The following is a 6,000-nucleotide window of genomic DNA, read 5'->3' on the forward strand; positions in this document are numbered from 1 at the left end:
GATGGTGGTTTTTTGTTAACCTAGCCACAATTGTGGTGGGTTTTTGTAATTTTCTCTCTGTAACCTCTCTTGCTATATGTTAATGAAAATCTTGGCCTCCATTGATGCGATTTTAACTTCTACTTTGTGAGGAGAAGTTTTGTAAATATTTTGAACCATAAAATTATGATATTCGGTAGCAATTAATCGGGTAACCTACCTAGAGCATACATGATACGATTTATAGCATGTTCAACAAACTCCCAATCCAACCCACAATCTGAAAATAGCATAAGAATTTGCTGCACTACAATCTTGACAACATCCTCTGACCATAGTCCAACGTGATTTCCCTAATCGACTGTAGTCCATGTCTATTCTTCAGATAGCACCCCAACACCGCAGTGCATGGTGCTCTGTTGTTTAATTGGCTTGGTGGTCCGTTTGGAAGGAGAGCAACCAGAATTTTTTTTTGTCAGAAAGGCTCCTTAACTATTATTGTTGTTTCAAAGATGAATTAGCATTGTGGCATCAAGCTGGAAGAACTGAAGCCTCATTCTCATTGGAAGACCCGCGAGCCTAACTAGTTTTCATGGGCCTGATTTCATGTTCCTTTGTCTATGTTTTTGTTATTTTGTTTGCTTGTTATAATTTGGCTACCCGTCGTCTGTAACCTCTCTTGCTATATATTAATGAAAATATCGGTCTCTATTGATGCGACTTTAACTTCTACTCTGTGAGTTGATTGAAGGAGGATTTTTCTAAATATTTTGAACCTTAAAAATACCATTTTTAGTAGCAATTAATGGGGTGACCTACCTAGAGCATAAGTGATACTATTTAGAGCATGTTCAACCAACTCCCAATCCAACCCACAATCTAAAAATAGCATAAGAATTTGCTGCACTACAATCTTGAGTTGATTCAAGGAGGAGTTTTCTAAATATTTTGAACCTTACAAATATGATTTTCTGTAGCAATTAATGGAGTGGCCTACCTAGAGCATAAGTGATACGATTTAGAGGATGTTCGACAAACACCCAATCCAACCCACAATCTGAAAAAAAACATAAGAATTTACTGCACTACAATCTTGACACCACCCTCCGATTGCAGTCCAACGTGATTTCCCTGATCAACTAGTAGTCCATGTCTATTCTTCAGATGGCACCCCAACACCGTAGTGCCTGGTGCTCTATTATTCAATTGATATGGCCGTCCCTTTGGAAGGAGAGGAATGTTGTTTTCGCCCGTTTCAAAGATGATTTAGTGTTGTGGCATCAAGCTAGAAGAACCAAAAACCGCCTTCTCATAGGTAGACCCCGCAAGCGTGACTAGTTTTCATGGGCCTGTTTTTATGCTCCTTTTGTGTTTTTTTTTTGCTTGTTATAGTTTGGCTACTCATCAAACTCATGTATCCTCTTTTGCTATATATTAATGAAAAGCTCGGCCTCCAATTATGCGGTTTTAACTTTTAATTTGTGTGTTGATTCAGGGAGGAGCTTTCTGAATTTTTTGAACCTTAAAAAATGGATTTCTGATTTGTAAAATAATAAGGTTACATGTAGTTTGCCCCCCATTTATCCACTCTTCGTACACAACTAACTATTTTCTATTCGTTTCATGTCAATAATATACAATGTAGGGAAATTTACAAAAAAAAACTAGGAAAATGCACTTTTTTACAGAAGGATGTGTACTTTTAAATGAAAATGGATTGTTTTCATTTATGCTTTAGTCATGTAAGTTCAAATATGGGGTATATTCATCGACCCGGACGAATGGAACCTGGGTGCTCGCGCACCCGTTTACGAAAAGTTCAAACAAAATGCTATTTAAAAGTTTCAAAAAAATGTGAAGTAAAATTTTGCATTACATATTATGTTGATACTTACTCGTGTGAGTTTTCACGAAAAAATACCATTGTGTGTGGGCTGCATAAAAATGACAAAATGTCCAAATGAGAATAGTGAACAGGAATTTGTACTATTCACAGGAATAGGAATTTGCATTTTGTCATTTTTGTGTAGGTCACACACAATGGTATTTTTCCGTGAAAACACACACGAGTAAGTATCAACATAATATATACATGCAAAAATTTACTTCACATTTTTTGAAACTTTTAAATAGCTTTTTTTTGAAATTTTCGTAAATGGGTGCGCGCGCACCCAGGTTCCATTCACCATTTTCGGTATATTCATGTCTTTTCTAAGGGAAAAATGTCACTGATTTAGTTTTTTAGGGCTCAAACAAAATTTCACAAACCTCCCAAAAGCTTCATTTTACGGTGACTAAGAAGGATCCAGGCTTACCTTTTCATTTTCATTTTTTAAACTTGTTTAAATCTTGATCAAACCTAGGATTTGACCAAGATTCAAATGGGCATAAAAAATCAGGAAAAAATCAAAAAATGAAAAAACAAAGCACATATATAGCCTTCTTATGTCATATATATAGTAAGCATTCAATTAAGTTGATAATTAAACAAGGTCTATACATATTCAAACCAGAAAAAAGAATGTATCTACCCATGCATAACTCTATACTTTTGTCTTATGAAGACGTCAAGGATGAAGAGAAGTGGATTTGGGTTTCAAACATGGAAATTTCAAAAACCTCCCGAAACATGTATATATCTACCCCTAACCCTAATCTTTGTCTTATGAAGCCAAGCATATGAAGAGAAGTGATTTTGGGTTTCAAACATGGAAATTTCAAAAACTTCCCAAAAGCTTCATTTTAGAGAGACTAAGAATGATCCATGCTTACCTTTTCATTGCCATGTTTTAAACTTGTTTTAACCTTGGTCAAACCTAGTATTTGACCAAGATTCAAATGGGCGTAAAAGTCAGAAAAAGTCAAAAAATGAAAAACCAAAGCACACATATACATAGCCTTCTTATGTCATATAGTAAGCATTCAAGTTGATAAACAAGGTCTAGACATATTCAAACAAGAAAAATCATGTATCTACACACCTAACCCCATAAACTCTGTCTTAAGTGGTTTTGGGTTGCAAACATGGAAATTTCACAAACCTCCCAAAAGCTTCATTTTGCAGTGACTAATTAAGGAGGATCCATGCTTACCTTTTGGCTTAAACGTTTGAAACCAAAAACCACTTCTCTTCATGCATGCTTGACTTCATAATTAAGACAGAGTTTAGCTAGGGCGTTAGGGGGTAGATACATGATTTTCCTGGTTTGAATATGTCTAGACCTGGTTTATCAACTTAATTGATTGTTTACTATATGACATAAGAAGACTATGTGCCTTGGCTTTTAATTTTTCTGTTTTTTTTTTGAATTTTATGCCCATATATTTGAATCTTGGTCAAATCCTAGGTTTGACCAAGATTTAAACAAGTTTAAAACATGAAAATGAAAAGGGAAGCTTGTATATCCTTCTTAGTCACTCTAAAATGAAGTTTTTGGGAGGTTTTTGAAATTTCCATGTTTAAAACCCAAAACCACCTCTCTTCATGCTAGACTTCATATATAAGACAATTTAATTAGGGGTTAGGGGGTAGATACATGATTTGTCTGGTTTGAATATGTCCAAACCTTGCTTGTTTATCAACTTGAATGCTTACTATATGACATAAGAATGCTTACCATATGTTTGAATTTTAAAAGCATATAGTCTTCTTATGTCATATAGGAGTAAGCATTCAAAAGTTTTTCTTTGAGAGAGTAGCATGCATTCAAAAGTTGATAAATAAGATTTGGACATATTCAAACCAGAAAAATCATGTATCTACACCCCCTAACCCTAAACTCTGTCTTATGAAGTCAAGCATGAAGAGAAGTGCTTTTGGGTTTCAAACATGGAAATTTCACAAAACTCCCAAAAGCTTCATTTTACAGTGACTAAGAAGGATCCAGGATTACCTTTTTATTTTCATTTTTTAAACTTGTTTAAATCTTGATCAAACCTAGGATTTGACCAAGATTCAAATGGGCATAAAAAATCAGGAAAAAAACAGAAAATGAAAAAACAAAGCACATATATAGCCTTCTTATGTCATATATATAGTAAGCATTCAATTAAGTTGATAATTAAACAAGGTCTATACATATTCAAACCAGAAAAAAGCATGTATCTACCCATGCATAACCCTATACTTTTGTCTTATGACGACGTCAAGGATGAAGAGAAGCGGATTTGGGTTTCAAACATGGAAATTTCAAAAACCTCCCAAAACATGTATATATCTACCCCTAACCCTAATCTTTGTCTTATGAAGCCAAGCATATGAAGAGAAGTGATTTTGGGTTTCAAACATGGAAATTTCAAAAACCTCCCAAAAGCTTCATTTTAGAGAGACTAAGAAAGATCCATGCTTACCTTTTCATTGCCATGTTTTAAACTTGTTTTAACCTTGGTCAAACCTAGTATTTGACCAAGATTCAAATGGGCGTAAAAGTTCAGAAAAAGTCAAAAAATGAAAAACCAAAGCACACATATACATAGCCTTCTTATGTCATATAGTAAGCATTCAAGTTGATAAACAAGGTCTAGACATATTCAAACAAGAAAAATCATGTATCTACACACCTAACCGTAAACTCTGTCTTAAGTGGTTTTGGTTTTCAAACATGGAAATTTCACAAACCTCCCAAAAGCTTCATTTTACAGTGACTAATTAAGGAGAATCCATGCTTACCTTTTGGCTTAAACGTTTGAAACCAAAAACCACTTCTCTTCATGCATGCTTGACTTCATAAGACAGAGTTTAGCTAGGGCGTTAGGGGGTAGATACATGATTTTCCTGGTTTGAATATGTCTAGACCTGGTTTATAAACTTAATTGATTGTTTACTATATGACATAAGAAGAGTATGTGCCTTGGTTTTTAATTTTTCTGTTTTTTTTTTTGAATTTTATGCCCATATATTTGAATCTTGGTCAAATCCTAGGTTTGACCAAGATTTAAACAAGTTTAAAACATGAACATGAAAAGGGAAGCATGTATATATCCTTCTTAGTCACTCTAAAATGAAGCTTTTGGGATGTTCTTGAAATTTCCATGCATGTTTGAAACCCAAAACGACTTCTCTTTATGCTAGACTTCATAAGATCGACAGGGTGTAGACACATGATTTGTCTGGTTTGGATATACCTACACCTCGTTTAACTTGAGTGCATACACGATATGGCATAAGAAGACTATGTGCTTTTGTTTTTCATTTTTCTGATTTTTTTGAATTTTTTGCCCACCCATTTGTATCTTGGTCAAATCCTAGGCTTGATAATTATTTAAACAAGTTTAAAATATGAAAATGCAAAGGTAAGCATGCATGGATCCTTCTTAGTCACTCTAAAATGAAGCTTTTGGGAGGGTTTTTTGAAATTTCCATGTTTGAAACCCAAAACCACTTCTCTTCATATGCTTGACTTCATAAGACGGAGTTTAGGGGTTAGGGTCGGGGTATAGATACATGATTTGTCTAGTTACTATATGACATAAGAAAACTATTTGCTTTGGTTTTCCTTTTTTTCTGATTTTTTTTCAATTTTGATGCCCATTTGAATCTTGTCAAATCCAAGGTTTGACCAAGATAATTTAAACAAGCTTAAAACATGAATATGAAAAGGGAAGCATGTATCCTTCTTTGTCACTCTAAAATGAATTTTTTGGGAGGTTTTTCAAATTTTCATGTTTGAAACCAAAAACCACTTCTCTTCGTATGCTTGACTTCATAAGACGAGAGTTCGGGGTTAGGGGTATAGATACATGATTTGTCTAGTTTGAATATGTCTAGACCTTGTTTATCAACTTTAATGCTTACTATATGACATAAGAAAACTATTTGCTTTTGTTTTTCTTTTTTTCAGATTTTTTTTCAATTTTGATGCCCATTTGAATCTTGTCAAATCCTAGGTTTGACCAAGATAATTTAAACAAGCTTAAAACATGAATATGGAAAGGGAAGCATGTATCCTTCTTAGTCACTCTAAAATGTAGTTTTTGGGAGGTTTTTGAAATTTCCATGTTTGAAACCCAAAACCACTTCTC

The sequence above is a fragment of the Lolium rigidum genome, chromosome 1, assembly GCF_022539505.1.
Source record: "Lolium rigidum isolate FL_2022 chromosome 1, APGP_CSIRO_Lrig_0.1, whole genome shotgun sequence".
Classification (NCBI taxonomy): domain Eukaryota; kingdom Viridiplantae; phylum Streptophyta; class Magnoliopsida; order Poales; family Poaceae; genus Lolium; species Lolium rigidum.